The sequence below is a fragment of the Diabrotica virgifera genome, chromosome 6 (assembly GCF_917563875.1).
Source record: "Diabrotica virgifera virgifera chromosome 6, PGI_DIABVI_V3a".
Taxonomy (NCBI): Eukaryota; Metazoa; Arthropoda; class Insecta; order Coleoptera; family Chrysomelidae; genus Diabrotica; species Diabrotica virgifera.
In genome coordinates this window covers 253466321-253489722 of record NC_065448.1, presented here as the reverse complement: position 1 = coordinate 253489722, position 23402 = coordinate 253466321, and the positions used below count along the sequence as shown (strand labels likewise).

The 23402-nt window shown below is 31.3% G+C and overlaps 1 protein-coding gene across 2 annotated transcripts in view; it reads left to right on the top strand.

Annotated features, from left to right (window-relative positions):
* Positions 1 to 23402, top strand: part of LOC114333661 (teneurin-a) — a 499544-nt gene that overhangs the window by 890 nt on the left and 475252 nt on the right. The window lies entirely within an intron of this gene.

Here is a 23402-nt window from a genome sequence, read left to right as displayed (position 1 = left end):
AAACATTACAGAAGTTTTCAGGGACTTTCGGCCCTCGCAGATAAGGTAATCTTTCATTCTGCTTTTAAATTTTTAAAAAATACTTATTAGTTTTCTCAGGGTTCGAAAAAAATTAATGCATTTAAATGGCATTGGATCCTGATTTTTCGCCTACCTCCTTAAATATAATATCAATTTTCTTCGAGAATCTGTTAAAAGTTAAATAATACCACCGAAAATAAATAATATCAACTAAAAAATAATAAATATAAGACCCCCAAAATTGAAATGTTAAATATTGGAACTACAAATATGTGTAAATTTGTTGTTATTGACATTGTTCTAAAGCTATTTTCTTGTGACACATTAATGCAATTTACTATTTTAGTTGAGAATATAGTTTGAAATTAAGTTTTTTGACGTTTCGATGACCACTTCGGAAAACGTTATCAAAATACAAAACGTGAATAAATTAACCCAATTTTGTTTTTGTTGGTTGGTAAAACAACTTTAATAATTTAATTTTATCTGACTCGTGACTCGTTCCTATGGACAATTCAGACATACATATATTATACATTTTAAAGTAGTCAACTTTAAAATGATATTTAATATTTATAAGGTGCGTTCCTGGGACGACTTTATTGGAAGATAGTTTAACTTTACCTTAAGAATATCCGTCATAAAAAGTCGTAGTAAGTGATTTGTCTTTTAAAACACAAACACCTGCAATGATGACAGTAAAATTCTCGTGTTAGTGATCCCATAGTAAATCACGATGAAAAATCCAGGACAAAACCTCATGATACTATCTCGACGTTATTGTATATAGTTGTTTTTTCAAGCACAAATCACATGCTATGATTTTTCTGACGGATATTTTTAGGTTAAAGTTGATTTCATTTCATCGAATGAACTACCTATCTTACAATAAAAATCCACAACGAAGAAATTCCTGTAGTTGGCTGTATAACATTAATTACCATTAAAAACCTTTTAATAACTACCTATTATTACCAACTACCTAAATAAACTACCTATTAATCTATTTGTAAAATGTTTCAACCTTTGTATTTTTGGGTGGCTCACCATGTGCTTGTAACACTGATGATGCTCTTGTTACAGAGCGAAAACGTTTTGTTTCTATGTTTGTAGCCCTATAGGGGCTTTTTAAACTAATATACCTTTTACCAGGACAAACTTTTTTATTAAATTTTACTTATCTTCCAATAAGTCGTCCCACAAACGCAACTCATATATCCTTGGAATATCATTTTATAGACATTTAGATACTTGAAAAACGTAAGGAAGGGCCTTTATGGCACTCTCTGAACGAACTGAAATATAAGATGTCTCCAAAATTCGTTTTATAGCGAATTATTTTATTGTATGCAAATATAATGTTCGAATTGCCAAAATGAGTTATGAGACAAAATTAAATCAACAATAAGATATTTGTTTATTTTATTAATGTTTTGTGTGTTGATAACGATTTCCGAAGTGGAAATTGAAACGTCAAATAAATTTAATTACAAACTTAAATTGTGGCTTATTTGCAATTATACTAGTAAATTAAATTAACATGCTACAAGAAAAGAGCTTTAGAACAATATTCTGTTACCATTTTGAAAATTGCAAATTTATTTTAACACTTTGGATAACAGTTATATTAAATTGTAAATTATCTTTAGAGCTTTACACTTTTCATATGTTTATTAACTAAAAATTGACTACATAATGATCTTTTTACACCACAAATATATTGGTTTGTCTATTGTTGGATTTATTTTTAATTATCTTTCAAACGTCATTGTTTAACCGGTCGCCGTCGCATCAGAACATAATATCTATTTGTAGATTTTTTTGCTCATTTAAAATTTATTCGTAGATTGGTTTTCGTCTACCTTTTTCCAAGAATGTAGAATCAATTTTTGAAATAACAATACCTACAAGCGTCAGAAAATATTGTCAGTCAATAATAAATACATCTGTCAAGCAATTAAAAAGATTAAGGGCCGGTTGTTCGAAAGCTAATCAACAATGATCATTATCAAATATTTAATTACTGTCACCAACTGTCAATGTCAACTTTGTTTGGGTTGCTGAAAACATAATATGAAATTACTTAGGGCCGGTTGTTCGAACGCTAATCAAGAAGTTGATTATAATCAATCATTTATTGTAATCAATTTTCTTGATGGGAATCAAATCGCGACATGAAAAATACATGTAAAACACTAATCAGTTATTGATTGTAGGTAAAACAGTAATTAAAATATAGCCGCAGCTCTTAAATTATTAAAAATTGTTTATTATTATTATTGATTTGTAAGTAAAAACAAGAAATTAATATCAGAAAGAGTTTAATTATGTTTTATTTTAAATTAAAACCAAAATAATAAAATAAATCAGTCAACATAACTTCAAAATGCGACATCTGTCAGAAGTACGCTTAATCAAATATAATTGTAATTAAATATTTGATAATGATCAGTTTTGATTAGCGTTCGAACAACCGGCCCTTAATCAATTATGTTAATAATTGTTATGTTAATTGATTAACTAATCTCATAATTTTAATCAATTATGTTTTCAGCAACCCAATAAAAGTTGACATTGACAGTTTTGGTGACAGTAATTAAATATTTGATAGTGATCATTGTTGATTAGCGTTCGAACAACCGGCCCTTAAGGTTAAATCTGAGCAGCAGTTCTAATAAAAATTAGCCAGAAACACTTTTGATCATTGTTCAATTAAACTGGTTATAAATCGCTGTATAATAATTTCTCAAAAATAGAATACTCTATTAATACTCTGGGCTAATTAGCAAAATACAAGGAAAAGTTATTTACCAGCAAGGAATCGAATCTTATTATTGCATGTATTAATAATATAGATATGCAAAGTCCGCAGATAGTGTGCTACTTTTTTTATAAACAAAATGGCGCCCGAAAATCGTGTTTTTTTCAATTTTTGCTCGATAACTCAAAAGATTTTAACTTTAGACCAAAAATACCCAAATAAAAATTCACCGCAATTAAATTCTGCATAGAGACGTGTTTTTTCCGATTTACTTCGACGAAAACTTTCCCCGGAAAAAGCGGGTTTTTCCAACAAAATCTTTAATTTTCAACTAAACTTTTAGATAAGTAGTTGTTAATCAATAATTAACTAACTTGGTAACGTAAAAGTCCTTTCCGTATGTATTATAATTCCAGAAGTCTATGGAAATTGAATGAACAGTTTAGCAACAATTAAAATGTTAATTAAAAATTTACGGTCGCTATAATAACGACAATAATTATGATGCATAAGAACAACTATGATTTTTTCATAAAAGGACACTATACCGATCTAATGTACTATACAGAATTGAAATTGGACTATTTAAGCGGCCTCAGAAATATTTTAAAATTATAAACAATTTTTTGGTTTATAAACAAATAGAATATCTCGGGAAATATTAAACTAAATTAAATTGTGAAAACGGTATTCGAAAGAAGCGGCAGGACGCTTCTTTTAAAAGAAAAAACGTTTAATTATGACGAGTGGTTCCTGAGATACAACCGGTCAAATTTGACCGGAATTTACGGCAAAGATATAAACAATAGGTTCATAATTTTCAAACCATCACCTTTTTATTTTTGTCCTCTTTCTCCACACCAATTTTCATATCTTTAAAATCCTCATAACATATATTATTATAATAAAAACTATCGATAATGCGTGTGAGAATTGCTAAAAATAGCAAAATTCCAATCAAAAATTAGATTGGAGAAAATGTAACCCTCAAAGTTCAAAACCGGTATATCGGTATAATGATAAATATCCTATCTCAAGAGACAAAATAGTTTCCTTTTATAATAAAAAATGATTTTGGAAATATTGTTCACATTAATGGTCGTGTAGAAAATACGCTGTAAATGAGTAGCTTAAGAAAACAATTACATTTTCATGATAAAATATACAATATTTGGGAAAGTTTTAATTTGAGTTTTTCAACTCTTTATTATGGCAGTTGATTATGCAGTTTACATCATATTAAGCTATTCATACAATTTCGTTTTCCATTGAACAGCAACTGCAGTGTATGTGGAATATTTAGTTACTTTAATGCAGTTCGGTTAAAAGCAAAATGTAATCATGCAAATGAATGTGCGTACAACACAGATATTTCCAAATTATCCAGAGCTTAGGTTTGTCATCTAGGATATAATATATTAATATTGAAATTGCTTTTATATATTATATTCCATTTAATATGTCTTCTATATTTAATATAAAACAATAGTCAACATGCAACGCAATGCATTTAGGAAGGTACATAAAGAATGGTCGCTTAAAAATGATAATAAATTTTGATTTTAAATCACTTTTTTATTTAAGATTTTTATTATATTGTAGATAATTTTGAGTGTTTGAAAAACTAGAAGGAAAACCATATCAGCTTAATTTACGCTATTTACAATTTGAAAGATGCAGGTTATAAAAAAAACAAACCAATATTAGATTTTTATATTCCAGATTTAAAACACTCACATTGTGAAATTTAGCTTCCTCTTCTTATTATTTTTATGTAGACATGATTATAATTGTTTTTTCAATGTGTCTCTAGTAAATTGTAGTTCCATCATTTCTGTGGTCTCCCCACTGATCGTCTTCCTATTAGGAAACTGTCTCTCGCCCTCCTGACTACTTTTTTGTTGTCATTCGGCTTATGTGTCCATTCCATTTTACTCTTATGTTTCTTACCCAGTTATTAATGGTCTCCACCTTGCATCTCTGTCGTATATCTGTACTTCTATCTCTGTCCTATGTCCTGTAGTATATTACTACTAGTTTTCATCTCTGCTATTTCTAGCAATCTTTTTTTCCTGTCTGTATCAGATCGTGTTTCTGCTGCGTATGCAATTATTGTTGGTCTGATGAGTGTTTTGTTAATTCTGTGTTTCATTTATTTTCCGACAGTTATTGGTTATGTATAGCAATTATAATTACAAGAAAAAAACAACATTCTCTTAAATTCCCTGTGTTTTTCCTTGTAATTATTAATTATTGATCTACACAACATCATTGGACTTAATAACATTGTAGGTAAATAGATTTCGTAAAGTTTTCTTTTCTTAACAAAGGAACAACTTTTTTTGTAATCAACTTTTTTACATTAACGACTATCGATTCTCGCTAATACAAACAAGATACTATTTTCTCCTAGTTTTAATTTCTGATTGTTTTCATATAAAATTAACCTTAAAACATTATACCACTTAGGATTTTTGTGATATTTTTTGTATTTTAGTTATAATTTTTAACATATTTTTTAGATAATAAGTTTAAGTAGAATACCAAAAAGTATTGTAAATTTGATTTTTTTATTTCTACTTGACTGATAACCTCAATTGCAGGCGTACTCTTTGCTATATAGGGTGTCAAAAGAAGTGGGTCGAATATTTCGCGAAACGAACATTGGATCGAAAAACTGAAAAACAGTCAATATGTGTATTCAGTATTTTTCAAAAATCTATCGAATGACACCAAAAACGACTTCCCACTCAACCCCTGGAGACGGCATAGAGGAAACTTTAACATCTTAAATAAGAACCCCCATTTTTATTGCAGATTTAAAATAAAAGAATATGAATAAAAGAATATGAAAATAAAAGAATATGAAAAGAATATATAGAAATAAAAGAATATGAAAAAAATTTTTTTAAGAAACGCTTTTCTTTAGTTACGAGTGCCTAAAATTAAAAATATTATAAAAAAATTAACTAAAAAGCAAGAAATAAAAGAAAAATTGAAAAAATCTAACACATCCGTCAAAGAAAAGCGTGGCGCGTGTTCATCGAATAAACGGTTTTCGCCCCACGCTTTTCTTTGACGGATATATTTTTTCAATTTTTTTTATTTCGTGCTTTTTAGTTGATTTTTTTTTAATATTTTTAATTTTAGTCACTCGTAACTAAAGAAAAGCGTTTCTTAAAAATTTTTTTTTCATATTTTTTTATTTTTTACTTTTTAGTCTTACACTTTTCAAACATTAAAATATATCATCATGTTTATTAAAATATGTATAACACATATGATGTACTAACATGAAAAACCAAGAGAATTTAAGCGTTTTCCATTAAAATCGTTTTTTTTTTATTTAAACAATTAATAAACATGAAAAAAAAAATTTTATTGACAATTTCTTGTATTGTTCCCGCGAATGCATATGTCTGCAAACTTTCATTCATTAGCATTGAAGAAAAGGCAGTCAAATTAATATCTAAATATTTGACGCAAACTATTGAACTAAATAAAAGCGTTTAATAAAATAAACTTTTATTTGAGTTTTCCAATTTAAAAATTAGTTTGCAGACTTTGGATCTGTATATGTTTTTCTGTGATTTCAGCGCCATCTACCACGATTCTTAAAAAATTTCAGATAAAACTACTTGTTTATTTTTTCACGTAGAATCCTAACCTGCAAGGAAAAATGTGATTTTCCATTTAAGATTTCGAAGTTGTTCCTAGCCCCATCCCAGGGGACGGGAGTGCGGTGTTATGTTTGATGCCATTCGATAGATTTTTAAAAAATATTAAAGACGTTATATATGACGATAAATCGTTGTTTTCCAATTATAGATCTATCAAAAATGAGAAAAAATTTTCAGTATAAAAGTTACTTTTTTTTTCGGGGAATCCAAATCTGCAATAAAAAATGAAGTTTCCTATTTAATATTTCAACTTTGCTCCCTACCGCTCTAGGAAGTGTGGCCAGGGTGTCGTGTTTAATGTAATTCAATAAATTTTTAAAAAATATTGAACGCCTGTTTTTAAATTTTTCGATACGATGTTCATTTCGAGAAATATTCGACGGTCACGCTTCTTTTCATACACCCTGTATATACATTAAACCCTTACCTACTTATTTTTGTTTACATTAACTTTAGACATAAACTCTTTGTGAATTAACAGTTTTTTATACTCAGAGATATAACCAAAAAAATATGGAAACGATGTTTCCTATTATAAGTGAGAACATCACTATAAAAGATACAATTAAACACGACACAGGATATCTAGTATTCTTTCCTAGAAAAAGAAAGAAAGAAAGAAACCTTTCAAAGAATTTTAATTCGTGTTCCGAATCTGCTCGTTTCAATTAAAATTTGAGATCTTTTTTTGTAGCAATGTCAACAACGTGCAACGTGCACTTTGAAGACAGCTGTGTCAATTTAAAAATAAGACATGAGGTCTTCGGCTTAATTGCTCCCAATAACATAATTTCCTCTCCAGTCATGTGTATTTGTGTATGTAGATTTACGGTGGATGTTGATAGATGTACATTCAGGTTAAAATATTTTTATGGTATGATAATTTACTATAAGTTTAGTAATTATTTTTAATTATAAAGGGTCTCAAATTTATAATGTACTCATATACTAATACCATATTTGAACGATCTCACGTAAAAAAAGTTAGTTAATTATTTTTTTTAAATATATTTTATTCTGTATGGAATCATGTATCTTATTATAGATTGTATGTATATAGATTCATTACAAAAGAATTTAAAAAATATATCACAGTCGTCAAATTTGCTGGTTTAATCATCGAACCGAATTAAATATACACTCACCGGCACAAAATTCCGCCACCCAAAATTTTTGATTAAATATGACAATTTATAACTTTATTATTTGTGCTCTGATATCTTGTCAAGATTCTTGCACCAGTTTGTAGATACATGTATTGGTATCGTTTGGTATTATTCCGGTAACAAATAATTTTTGCTTGCATGTCATTATACAGGGGTGAATGGAAGCGTTGTATTTTCTCCTCACTTTGAAACATTCTGTGGAAAAATAGAATCGCTTATTTTGTTTCACAGTCCTGTCATATTATCCCGTGGTATCACTAAAATTTTGTTTTTTGAATTATCTGAATATCTCTTTTCTTGTAAGAGCTGTATCATTTTTTGTAAAGAAAAACACTGATTCACTTATAAAATAGAGGTTAGATTGATAAGATTAGAATGGCCCGCTGCAGCCCAGACCTCAATCCTATTGAGAATTTATGGTATGAATTAAAAAAAGCTATTCGCCGTCATCCTAGGCCTCCAGAAAATTTGGTACAGTTATGGCCCTGGTAGAGGAATATCGGGCTATTCCCCAGGCAAGGATAAAACATCTTTCATCTTTATTCGATGCTAAACAGATTGCTAGCAGTCGTTGCTGCAAGAGGTGGACGTACTCGCTATTGAATTGTTTTGTTTTGTTGTTAATTTTGTTTTGTTAATTTTAGTGCGTTTGCTATGTTTAATTAAATAAACCTTCAAACCAGTGTTTCTATTCACAGCTCTTGCAAGAAAAGAGGTATTAGGATAATAATTCAAAAATTAAAACCTTAGTAATACCTCCAGGATAATACGAAAGGAGTATGAAACAAAATGAGCCCTCCAATTTTTCCACAGAATTTTTTAAAGTTAGGAGAAAAAACAACGCTTCCATTCACCCTCATATAATGCCATCTAAGCAATTTTTTTTGTTACCGGAATAATAACAAACGATATCAATACATGTACCTACAAACTGATGCAAGAATCTTAAAAATCAGAATACAAATACAGAAAAGTTATAGATTGTCAAACTTAATCAAAATTTTGGGTGGCGGAATTTTGTGCCGGTGAGTGTATTTTTTTATTTAGCTTAATGCCTCAACAACTAATGACCATTGGTATAGTACAGTAGATTTTGCAATCAGATACCAAGTGTAGTTAGTGTAATGAGTATAAGTAACTGGTAAATGTCTTGTTACTTTGAAAGTCAAGTTCATTGTCTTTACAAAGAGACGCTAATTGTATCCGCTAAGTGCAATAAACTCAAACTTCAGCCATTCTGTTGGTATTTCTCCAGACTCGTATATGTTGTTAAGTATTTTTGTGATTCTTGCTATTGATTCGTTATCCATTAGTTTGAGTAGTGCTGCTTGTATATTATCGGGACCAGCTGCTTCGTCTAGCTGTATTATTGCAGAATAAACTTCTTGGGAAAAATAAATACTAATATGTCCGTAATTATAATAAAAAATTAATAATCTGTTAAAAATAAGAAGAAAATTGTCTACACTCAGACATAATTTAAGTATAAAATTTGATTAGATACATCGTTACCAGTTCATTTCCTTTGATATTTATGGTTGTCGAGAGGGTTACCACCGAAACACGATGTTAAGTAAGAAAAATTCGCAACCCACATCGTTCCTGATTAGGCGATAACAGCAGCTTCAATCAACTTTTTATTACGGCATCAAAATGAAGAGCATCTTTTTCATAGAGATAATTGAAAGATTCGATATCCTTTAGTCATTCACTCTGATAAAGCATATCACGACGTGAAATATGGCGACAGTGGCAATGAAGGGCCAGCGATAAACCCTTATGACAAATTTGACTATGTCGACGAATCTTTTAATGGAATCTACGGTTACGGTCGTTATGAGGGGGTTAAATAAACAGTTCGTTTTAAAATGTCTTTTTTATTTGTGGTTTTGACCGCTGTAAAACATATATTTAGGACGTGCTCTACCGATTCGGTGTTTTATTGCTATTTTTTTTTTTTTGTTTTATGCTCCAAAGAAAATATCACGTCATCTTTATTACGTATGTACGACGCATTGCGACGCTATTATGCTGAATGATATTATACTGATTAAAGAGCCAGATTACCGATGCCTCTCACTTCTTCCTTCCTTTTTATAGTTAAAGGTTTTCATCAGTAGAATTATGCTCGTTATACACAACGATTTATTGTAGCGATAGGATTGTGCAGTTCGTTGATTTACTTCATGGAACGTCCATTGAATGTCCACACGCAGACTATAAACATGTCATCCGTGACAGAAACGATGACGTGCTTGCGATAGCCTGGCTTATTTTATGCAAAAACAGAAAAAAATCAAGGAGTCTGTGGTGTAAGGATTGGCTTCTCAAAAAAAGGCTATAGCGGAAAAAGATGGTCAAAACTGCCCCGCAACTATCAGTCCCGCGACTTGTGATTTTGATAAAGCATATACAAACATACCTTCATTCAATTTGTTAGCTTAATAGACGCCATAATAAAACCTTTTGAATAGAAAAATGTACCTTTTCCGACTACATTTTGTTGTGAGCGCAATTTTATTTTAAAAAATCTGAAAAAGTTCAACAAGATGTATATTTTGAATGCAAAACAGCCTGATTTTTTCAGATTTTTAAATTTATTTTGGCTCACTTTTAAATATAAATTTCTTGTGTTTTTTTCTTGTTCTTTTGAAAGGCAGAGAAATCAAAAAAAAATCCGGTTTTTACAAACTAAACATATTTGCCAAAAAATTGCTCAACTATATCTATCCAAGTCCTCTTCCTCCTAAATTCCGTGGTAATGTCGTTCTTTCTACTGCACTTCGAGGATGGTGTTTTTGTGCCTTTGTGAGGGGTGTTCTTACTTTCGCTGAAGATTTTCTATGTCCGTTTTTGTTCACTTAACAATGCCAAATTAATAGCTAAGCACGAAACATGCCAAGGTGTCTAGTGCCTTAAAAATTTCTACTGTTAAGGTGTGAGCGAAGCAGCTGTTTTACCCTTCGTATAAACTCCATAGATATCTCTGTTTTCATTTATTTATGATCATTACGTTTTATTGTTATTCAGATTTAGCCATACGGCTCACACTCCCGCTAAGGGGAAAATTGACTCATCCCAGATACCTACGCTATCAAAAGGATTGAGCTCTGGTGGGACTCTTTCCATGGTATTGAGCCCTAGGTGACTTGGTATGCAGGTGTATCTCCCAAAAATTTTCGTACACTTCTGGCCGTCGCGAATATTACAGCTTTCTGCATGGCCTTATAAAGATGTTCATTCAGACCCAGCTTTTTGATGCTTCCGAAGAGGGTCTTCGGAATGACTCCAGTAGTAGACATAATAATCGGTATTGTCTGGGAACTTTGCATTCTCCATTGTTTTGGTATTTGAATTTCCAGATCTCTGTACTTGGCGATATTTTCAGTAAATTTACTACGTAGATTATTGTTGTTAGATATCGCCACATCAATTAGTGTTGTTTGTCTTGTTAATTTATTAACTAGTACGAGATATGGTCAATTATGTACCACTGTTTGGTCTGTGAGCACAGTGCGGTTCCAGTATAGCTTGTAGTTGCTATCCTCAAGCATACTCTCAGGAACGTATTGATGATATGGGAGATGGTCCGTTTGGAGAAGTTCCAGTTTGATAGTTATCTCTTGATTAAGGATCTTTCCAATTGAGTCATGCCGTTCCTTGTATTCAGTTGCAGCAAATGCGTTGGCAACCTCCGGTAATATGTTGGATGGTTTCTTGGGCTTGACATCTATATCGGCATCTGTCGTTTTAAACCTGATGATCTTTGACGATATATTTCAGGTAATTTCTGGTTGGTAAACAACCGGTATCGCAGATGTTGTAGAACGTATCACCAGGCTCTCAAATGGAACTGGGCAGGACACGTCGCCAGGCTGAAAGATTCAAGATGGGCACGAAGACTGATGGAGTGGAGACCAAGAGAAGATAAACGAAGTAGAGGAAGGCCGCCTACACGATGGACAGATGATATCAGGCGGATTAGTAAAAACTGGCAAAAATCAGCACAAAACCGTGAAGTGTGGAAACAATTGGGGGAGACCTATGTCCAGCAGTGGACGTAAATTGGTTGGATGATGATGATGATAACCTGATCCTGAATGGCTAGTAATGATCCCTCTGTTTCAGGAAACATCCTTCCTGATGTCAACCAATAGTTCGATGCTGTATTGTCGACATAGTTTTGGCTGACCTCATTGGGATGTCGCTCGTGTAGAGGTTTACCCATCCAGGTGCGCATTTTTTTGTCTTTAGTGAGGTGGTTTATGCTGATTCCTGGTTCCCTCAGTTTGATTGGTGTTGTGTCATCTACTGCGTAGATAGCGCGATGTAGAGTAGATGTCTTAGCCTGCATCTGAAAATAAGTTCTTAAGTTAGCAATTTGTTTATCTAGTTGCTCACCTATATCCATAAGTCCTCTTCCTCCTAAATTCCGTGGTAATGCCGTTCTTTCTACCGCACTTTTGGGATGGTGTGTTTGTGCCTTTGTACGGTGCGTTCTTACTTTTTGCTGAAGATTTTCTATATCCGTTTTTGTTCACTTAACAATGCCAAATGAGTAGCTAAGCGCAGAACATGCGTAGGTGTTTAGTGCCTTAAACAAATTTTTAGTGTTAAGGTGTTAGCGAAGCAGCTGTTTTACCCTTCATATAAACTTAGTAGTTATCTCTGTTTTCATTTGGTTATGGTCAATTTTCCGCGCTTGCTTTACTCCAAGATATTTATACATATCGTTTTCACCCATGGCGTCGATGTTCTAGCCATTTTGCATATCGAATCCTCCGGGCTGTACTTTTCCTCTGACTATATTTAAAATACGGCACTTGCCTAATCCGAAGTGCATACTAATATCATTAGAAAAAGTTTCTACATCTTTTAGCATCTCGTCGAGTTGGTTTCGAGTGGAAGCCATTAATTTCAAATCATCCATGTACAATAAATGATTAAGCTTCGCCACCAAATTGTTGTTATTTTTGATGCTAAAACCTGCGTCTGTGGAGTTCAATAGCTGAGATAGTGGGTTCATAGTTAGAGAGTGGACCACAGTGGACTTAACGAATCTCCTTGGAACATTCCCCGGCTGATTGGGTTATTATTATCTTTACTATCCTGGTTTTTATAGCGTTCTCCGTCTTCCGTTTCCTAGACTAGAGAACGAACTCGCTATTTTATACGATTTGTTTATAAAGTCATGCCAGATATTCTTTTTAAATTAAATATGTGATTTTCTGTCTCATAAGATGCTGGTATCTGTATCTCTCTGTATATATCTTAATATATTTGGTGGTCTAATAAGTGACTTTACGTTAGAAATATTTGTTCGTACATATAGATATCGGGACAGGTATAAATATGTAAATATATATTTAATATTCCTTAAGCAGTTATACACAAAACCGTTTTATCATGATTCTACTGATATCTCGATACATTAAGCGAGATATCTTCAACCGCAACAATAACATCCAATAAACCAAAACGTATTGCTTCCTCCTTCCATATATTCGTTCCAAGTAGTAGTAGCTAAAACGGTTGATGGCTTTAAGCATGGAGATTTATAATTGGCCAATAAAATCTTAACAAGGACGATTGAGCATATGCCGGTTGAGTTTTATTGTTTAATCGACCGAAAAGTGATGGCAAGGGCCGTCTTTGTCCTCCAGACCCTATCTTCAACTTTGACTATAATATAAACTTTAATGTCACGTCAATCTCGCAGTGCAATATATTAAAACAAAAATGAGTTTATGTATTCTTCTTGATATTGATCGATAACAAAGTTATAATAATAATAGTTTATAAACTCCAGTCTCCGATTACAGGGAAGTAAGAAATTATTTTGGAACAAGTAAGTCACTAAAAGGTAAGAAAAGAAAAAAATTCCAGCGCTAAAAGACAACTCGAAAAATCTTCAAACAAACAATAACGAATTTGATTAAAAACTGGCATTAATACCATTCACAAAAAAAAAATGAGAAATATGACGGACACAATAGGGAAAATTGTATCACACTGAGAAAGTATATAAACCAATCAGTATGTAATAAATAGAAGAAGCAATAAAGAAGCTAAATGAAAAACAGCTAACAGAGGCGACAATAGTAACCCGGAGTAAGTAAAGTAAGTTGGACCTTTTTCTTCTTTAAGTGCCGTCTCCCATTCCGAGGTTGGATATAATCATCACTGTCTTTACTCTATCTACCGCTGCTCTAAAGAATTTTATTAAACTGCATTTAAACCAGTTTCTGAAATTTTTCAACCGTGACACTTATCATATTTATTCTCCTTTCTCCTCTTATCTGTCCCTGTATATCTCTTAACATTTCATATCGCTTTCCCGTTATGTTCAATATTCTAAATAATATATTATGAAAAGAAAGATTTCAAAGCTTCCCCAAGTGGCAAGCTTTGAATGACCTGAAAACTGACAACCACCTTTTGCAGATTATCATACTGGAGTAATACCGTACAAGTTAGAAAGAAAGAAAGAAACATTCTTGCACTTCATTAAAGTCACAAAAGGCCTTAGAGAGGGTTGAAGTATGTCTTCTCTTTTGTCTAATTTGTATGTTGAAGCAGCCCTTAGAAGCTGGAAGAAGAGATGTGGTAGAATGGGTATTCCAGTTTATGACAACACCCAGTATTATAGAAATAATATTCTGTAATCTTAGTTAACCATTACAAATATGTGGTGGATTTTACAAATCTTCAATATATCTCTATATAAACTAGCTTATCGAAAAAGTACCACTTTAAAAACATAGTGTTTAACTAAGGAGCGGATTTTATGCTAAATGCATATTGCATGCATATTTCGCATATTTGAGAACTTTACTAAATTTTGCATATTTTTAAAGATACATGCGTATTTTGTGCCTATTTAAAAATATTTAGGTCCAAAAAAAAATTAAATTTTTTAATTCGACACAAAATATTTCCCCGCACAGGCTGTCCTATCTAATTATTCGAGAACTACCTGAAGAGAAACGGCTCATTCACTGCCTTTTCATTTTTTTTTTTTGAAAATACCCGATCTTTACACCAAGTACTTATAGTGCTTATAGTTCGGCGTTATAAAATGATTGTAGGATGTTAAAATAATGAAGGATGGTTTCCGGGAAAGCCGAATTTTATTTACTTTTATTATGTTTAGTACAATTTGTAACCCAATTTAGTAGGTACCTACAATTCTGGTGATACTTTTAAATCCCCTATTGTTAAAAGAATTTACACCTTTAACCATAGTTTTACGATTTTCTGACGGAAATTGAAATATTCATGCTTTAGATCAGATCCCGTCTTTAAACGGCTTTAAACCTTTGGAGAACATATGCGAAATTTTTAATGGAAATTTTGAAATTGATCTTTATGCAGAATTTTCGGCTTTATTAAGTTATTTTAAATACGCCCCAATTACTTCTCTTGATGTTGAAAGGAGTTTTTCAAGAAATAAAAATATTTCTTCTGACCAAAGAAAAAGTTTCCTCGTAAAAAATTTGGAAAAACATATTGTTGTTTTATTTTAAACAGGTAACTACGGGTATCAGTTTTTGTAAAAAATGTGAACAAATTGCATATATAAAAAATAATGATTTTATTTGAAAGATAATAAATAAGATTGTCGCCTCCCCCACCCTCTAAAAAAAACCCCCTAAAATAGAATAGAACAGAAAATTTGTGGTTTCTCGAAATGCGCATTTTTTGAACTTTTGTGCATATCTTGCGCATATTTCGTAATTTTTTACTGCATATATATGCGCATATTTCATCAAAATTGATCGCATATAAATCCGCTCCCTAGAAACGGTACTACAATAATAATTTAATTGTAACGTACAAAAACATTTGGGGGGTGTGGTAACAAAACCCCATAATTTTGTATGTGGTGCACAAATTTCACTGTTATTTTTTTCAAGATGTTCATGTCATAAGAAAGCCAGATGTCCACTAGATGTACACGTTCAATGTAAAATTTTGAAAGTTTTCGATTAATGAAGAAAATTCGATTTTCCTTTTGTAACTTTAAAGAGCTGTAACTTGTTTTATGTGCACATTTGTATAAAGGTAAATTAGTTTCAATCGAAACCAATCGATCTAAGGAAGACTTGAAGAGGCTTATGTTCAGATGTGGACGTGAATGGCAAGACGAAGAAGAAGGTTCAATCGAACTATTTTCGGTCCCAAAATACGTGATTTAATTTACGGCCTGCCTTTTTGTTACACCCTGTATATATTCTCTTGAAGTACATGATATAGACGGAACAAGGAGAATTTAATATCTGGCATTAAAGCAGTCAACAAGGGACAATAATGGCCGATCGATCTGATCATTGTGTTGCTCCACATCATTGACTTGGAGCACCTCCTAATGTTTTCTCAACCGAACACGCTGAGTGGGTTAAGCCAGGAAATAGGTACATTATTCAGTAGTGCAACCTAACTATTTCAGACAGGACGCAATCCACCGAAAAAGGGATCCGACTCTATAAACTTCATAGGAACTAATGATTTGTAATATATCCCGAATTTGAGCTTATAGTTAAGGTTGTTAGCAGATTATAAGGATATAGGTTTTCTTTTAAAATAAGCGTCAAGTGTATATACTATGGGCTAATTAGCAAAATTCATGGAAAAGTTATTTACTACCAATTTTATTGCTGGAATCGAATTATAAGATCCTATATATTAATAATATAGGTATGCAAAGTCCGCAGATAGTGTGCTACTTTCTTTATAAACAAAATGGCGCCGATAAATCGTATTTTTTTCAATTATTGCTCTATAACTCCGAAGATTTTAACTTCACAACAAAAACACCCAAATAAAAATTCACCGCAATTAAATTCTCCATAGAGATATGTTTTTCACGATTTGCTCCGACGAAAATTTTCCTCGGAAAATGCGGGTTTTCCTAACAAAAACTCTAATTTTCAAATAAAGTTTTAGGTAGGTAATTATTAATCAATAATTAAATAACTTAGTGACATCAAACCTTTCTTGGTATAGATTGTAATTCCAGAAGGCGGTGAAAATTAAACGAATATTTTAGCAACAATTCAATTGCTAATTAACAATTTACGATCGCAATAATAACCAAAATAATCATGATACATTGATCAAACTTATAAAGATTATAAAGATGAGATGCTTATTTAATATTTTATCGACAAAATATAAATTTTTCTTTTTTTTGCATAATCTTTAAATTTTGAAAAAAAAAATAGTTATAATACGCTGGTATTATTAGTAAAGTACAAAGAAACGTTATTTACCAGCAATTTTATTGCTGCAATCGAATTATAAGATCCTATATATTATTAATATAGGTACGCAAAGTCCGCAGATGGTGTGCTACTTTTTTTATAAACAAAATGGCGCCGACTAATCTTATTTTTTTTTCAATTATTGCTCTATAACTCCGAAGATTTTAACTTTACACCAAAAACACTCAAATAAAAATTCACCCCAATTTAATTCTACATAGAAGCATGCTTTTTCCGATTTGCTCCGATGAAAATTTTCCTCGGAAAATGTGGGTTTTCCCAACAAAATCTCGAATTTTCAAATAAATTTTTTGGGAGAGTAATTATTTATCAATAATTATATAGCTTGGTGAAATAAAAGCTTTCTTGGTATAGATTATAAATTCAGAAGCCGGTGAAAATGAAACGAATATTTTAGCAACAATTCAATTGTTAATTAACAATTTACAGTCGCAATAACAACCAAAATAATCATGAGACATTGATTAAACTTAGAAAGATTATAAAGGTGTGATGCCTATTTAATATTTTGTCGACAAAATATAAATTTTTCATTTTTTTGCATAATCTTTAAATGTTTAAAGGAGGAAGTCAATAGAAAGAAAATACCACAATTAGTAAATCAGTAACATATCGAGTTAGTACATATTTAGTATTATTTAAAATTTAAAATATCAAGTCAGAATTTGGTATTGGTTTTGAGAGTAAACTAAATGTAAACCCAAATACTTACGATGTCGGGATAGTATCACGAGGTTTTTCCTGGTTTTCCCTCGTGATTTACTATGGAATCTCTAACGCGAGAATTTCATTGCCACCGTTGCATTTGGTTGTCTTTTTAAAGACAGATCACATGCTATGATTTTTATGGCGGATATTCTTGAGTTGGGATTGATTTCATGTAATCGAATGAACTATCTTTTAGTAAAGTCGTCCCAGGAACGCAACTCATCAATATTGGCAATATCATTTTAAAGTCGTCTACTTTAAAATGTATAATACGTCTCTGAATTGCCGATATAAATGAGTCAGATTAAATAAATTATTAGAAGAATTTTTTACTAAGCAACAACATTTTTGTTTATTTAGTATTATTTTGTACTTTGACAACGACACCCGACTTGGGCGTCGAAACGTTAATAAAATCATTTTTAGGTAAAATTGTGGCTTATTTCCCATTTGAATGTACTTGATTTTAAAAAAATTGTTATAAAAAAATAACATTTCTCAGAAACTGTTTATTATATTCTAATTTTATAAAATACTTAAAATGCGTATTTTATAGGTCTTGAAAATGGATGTTTAAACAATTTTTCCAACCATTTGCAAAAAAGTTATGAAACAGCAAAGTAAATATACGATATCTCCGTTGTTTATCATTTGTTTTAATTGTTTCAAAGCTTAAAAGTGAGTCTATGGTACAATCTAATTACTCACAAAGAATGTCAAAAATTAATGCAATGGTTATATTTTAATCGAAGATTAAAAATACTTTTTTTTGTAATTTTTAGCGCAAAAGTAGGCCTGATACAGAGTCGGAGCTAAAATGTTCACTCGAAGCGACTAACACGCAGCATACATTATTTTTAAAAGTGTACGTCTCGCGAGGCCGGTCGTCGCTCCGAGTGAAAATTTCAGCTACAGTACTGTATTATTCTACTTTCGCGCGTGTAAATTACAAAAGAATATATTTTTAATCTTTAATTAAAATATAACCATTAAACTTATAATCGATATTTATTTGTAAATAATTAGCTTGTACTTTAAACTAACTTCTACGCTTTGAAAGAATTAAAAAAAAATTATAAACACCGTAGTAATCGTATGTTTATTTTGCTGTTTCATAACTTTTTTGCAAATGGTTGCAAAAAAGTTTTAATGCATTCATTGTCAAGATATTTGAAATGCGCATTTCAGCTATTTTTTAAAATTACAATGTAATAAAAACTTTCTGAGAAACGTTAATTTGTTTATAACTATTTTTTTTAAACATTTAAAGATTACGCAAAAAAATAAAAAATTTATATTTTGCCGACAAAATGTTAAATAGGCATCTCATCTTTATAAGATTTCAAAGTTTGATCAGTGTATCATAATTATTTTGGTTATTATTGCGACCGTAAATTATTAATTAACAATTGAATTGCTGCTAAAATATTCGTTTAATTTTCATCAGCTTCTGGAACTATAATCTAAGCCAAGAAGGTTTTTTTAAGTCACCAAAGTATTTAATTATTGGTAGATAATTACTTATCTAAAACTTTATTTGAAAATTAAAGATTTTGTTGGGAAAACCCGCATTTTCCGAGGAAAATTTTCATCCAAGCAGATCGGGAAAACCAAGTCTCTATGCAGAATTTAATCACGGTGAATTTTTATTTGAGTGTTTTTGTTGTAAAATTAAAATCTTCGGAGTTATAGAGCAATAATTGAAAAAAACACGATTTTCGGGCGCCATTTTGTTTATAAAAAAAGTAGCACACTATCTGAGGACTTTGCATACCTATATTATTAATATATAGGATCTTACAATTTGATTCCAGCAATAAAATTGCTGGTAAATAACTTTTCCCAAAAATGGCCTATTCTCCGATAATCAGCCCAGACTAATATGTACACAATTAATTCTTCTACTTTTGAAAACGGTTTTTTACTTGAACAGAATTCATATTAAAAGATAGTAAAAAATATCTCAGAAAAAAATATAATTAACTTGTGTACTTCTGTTACAGTAAACCTCTATTACTACATTCGCTATAGATTCTTCTTTTTCTTATTTTTTTGGCATCATAACAATGGGTCTTTGGTCATAACAATGGGTCTTTGACTGTCTGGCTATGTACTCTCATTCATACCTCACTTGTGCCCTTTTACCGTCTTCTTCATTGTCTTACGTTCCCAGTTTTCAGGTCCTCTTCCCTTTTCAGGACGTCATTCAACCATCTCGTTCTAGGCATTCCTTTTTCTCGTCTTTCTATCGGCTTCTATTGCAATATTTTCTTTGTTGTTTGTACATCTTCTTGTCTCTGGACATGCCCCAGCCATGATAGTCTTTGACTTTTCATAAATCTTAAAATATTATACCTTTCATTCAATTTATTAACCTCATCGTTTCTCCTGATACTCCATGTGCCGTCTTCCTCTTTTACCGGGTCATATAGTTTTCTCAGAATATGTCTCTCGAATCTCTTGAGCTCATCTTTTTTTGTCAGTACCCAGGTTTCACAACCCTAGGTTCTTTCTTCTTCTTATATTAGGCCTCTTGGCCTGTTCTTAACTGATTTTGAGCTTGTATTCGTAGCTGTGATGTTAATTACCAGCTATCTCGCCATCTTTTAAAGGGCCTTTCTTTTTATCTCTTACCTGTTGGCTTCGAATCCCTGGCTATACGAGCTATTCTCTCGTTGTCCATTCTTGTCACATGCTGATTCCACTCTCGTCTCTTCCCCACCGTACTATATCTTGTATGTTACAGAGATCTCTTATTCTGCCGTTCGGCATTCTGTCTGTCAGTGTTTTCCCAGTTTGACCTCAACGTTCTCAATTCTGATGTTTTCTTGTTTCTATCGTGTACGTCATGATCGGTCTTACACATGATTTGTATAAGCGTACTTTCCCTTGGGTTACTATGGGTATAATCAATGTTCTGTAGATAGTTCACCAATGTTGAATGTATTTTTGATAATTTTTTATATTCTTTTTTTACGTAGCCTAACCTCTAAATAATTATATTGAAATAAAAATATTGGGCTGGCTGGAATACGAATTCAGATTGCACTATTACAAGTTTAGTGTCGTAACCACTAGATCACTTGGGCGATAATACGACAAAGTCCGACCATTTATACCGCTTGCGTTAAACGTGTAATCAAGAAACATTATATTTAAGTTCATATATTTAGTTTATAACAAACTTTGAAAAACTCGTAGTACAAGAATAAAAAACCGCTAAGCAACGTAAAAATGAGTGGCGCATACTACATTCCAGCTACAAAAGAGCTGATATGATTACGTGGCGCAAAAATGTATTTTCATTTCGATGGAAAATAAAATTACAATTTGGGTTTACAAGATTTTTCCGTAGTGTTTTAGTATTAGCTTTTCAACTAAAACGCGTCACAAAATATTACTTTTGACAAAGCATACAAGTAATTCGAGGCTCTTTTGCAGGGTGTTTTTACTTCAAATTTAGCAAATGTTATGGAAAAATATTTCAAAATAAAACTAGAGTTTTATTTTTTATCAAAATAATACAATTTTGCGCCACGTAATATTCATATCAATTCTTTTGTAGCTGGAATATTGTGTGCGCCACTCATTTTTACCTCGTTTAGAAGTTTTTTATTCTTGCGTTTTATATATCAAATTTTAAATCATCAAAATATCCTAACTCACCATAATATTGTGTATTATTTCAATGGTATGAATTGTTTGTAAATGCGTAGTGTATGTATTGTTGTGATCTTAATTTTGAAATCTGATGCTGTTCTCAGATGTAATTTATTTTAATTAATTAATTAATAATTATCTCATTAATCAAACAGATCAAATACCAATATAGTGTCAATCTCAGGGCTAAATTATAATATCAATTACTTACTTTCGTGGCTTCAAAATATTTCTCAGTGGATTCCTAATCGGGATAGATAAAAGAGAGTAAAATAATACACACATATGAATTTCAATTAGAAATTACAAAATCGTTTATTTTATCTAAATGGCATTCAATGCTTAATATTTCTTATATCTTATCTTTCTATCTTTATTTAATATAACATTTACAAACATGGGAATCTTATTTCTTTTTGTCTCCAAAGTTATTTTATTTAAAATGAACTATTATGATTTTTCAGTGACAAATTGATTTAGTTTTGATGAAAAATTTTTAATAATGATTGTGTGCCTCAAATTTTCAACGTGGTATTTAATGCATAAACCATACATTCATGTCATAACAAAATAGACTGACCTTTACTGATGATTGGACAATGTCTTCACACAAAACACGTTTCCTCCTATCTTGGGTTGCGATCAAACGACTCGTACCAGCTTCCCAATAAAGCCTCTGCTCCTTTCTGAAAACTAAGCCTCGTACAGCCCTCGTTCCTGCCGTCTCCTGATTCCGTGTTCTACCTTTTTCAAACACTTCAACAAAACCGGGATACTCTAGACTCAAGGAGTTATATACTATCTCGACTCGGCCTAACACTCGTTCCACGATATCTTACTTTTTTAATTAAAAAAAAAACAAACTAACTATACCGGCGTTTCACTTTTTTTGTACACTCTTCTCGAAAACCGGCCTTCGCCTTTCGATCGCCAAAAACATTCTGCCTTCACATTTCTCATCCATTCTCCTGCTTCCAAATTACCCCTTCCAGCATTCAAAAATCAACCAATCCCAAGCAACTTTCAATTATCCGTATTTATCAACACAACTTTCTTTTTCTAAATATCTTAATGGATTTCAAGAAAAATAATATTCCCCATTTCAATTTTACTTTCTACATTAATACAACATTTACAAATTTAATGACCTGTTATCTTATTCACTAAAGTATTAGTTAGCGGTGGTTAATGACCAATCCTTCCGCGAACCCTTTCTTTGTACACATCACTCTAATTGTTTATTTGAGTCGTATTGTTCCCGCGGTTCGTAAACACTTCTCCGAATCACTCTCTTAAAAGCTACCTAGACATAATTTGTTTTATACAGGGTGTTCCAAATTTACATGCCCGTGGTCGAGAAAAATGAAAACCTTTATTTTAATTTGACTTTAATTTATAATTATAAACTTTTATTTCTTATATCAATTAGGAATATAACAGTATACATATAGCATATTATTGGAATGTCATGTTTTTTCATACCATACTAGAGGTCCAGTCATTGCATTGACCTCTATAAAGCCAATATTTATTTCTAACCCCAAAGACGCTTATTATTAGAATATTTATAACTAATAGATTGCCGAATTTACGTTAAAAAAATTATTGATAGCAAAAAAAACAGAATTAGCAATATAGTATTAATGATTTAAAGATAATGGAAAATTATCTACGTAGGTATGAAGTCACTGAACAAAATTTAAGATTGTTTTAAATCCAATTTATTAAATATTTCCTTTAATTTTATGAGTAGTAAGTAGTAACAGTTAACTTGTTTATTTACGAAGAGATCGTTCAAATAGGTTCGCATAAAACTGACAGGAAACAGTAACTTGTACAGCGATAAAGTTTCTTTGTTATCATATTAAAGTTAACACTTCAATGTGTTGTTATTGGACAGCAGAGAGTAGAAGTAAATCGGTAAGATCACATGGTAGAACAATTTTTAATAGTTATTATTTAATAACATATTAGGTCGAGTAAAAATGTTTTTTCCTTAATTTATTAAGTTTTAATGTTTTATTTATTTATTTAGTGTATGACTACATCACAGTTGAGTCTATAAGTAAAGAGAAGAATACATTACAATGAGTAAATAATAATAATTACATCCTAGTCAGAG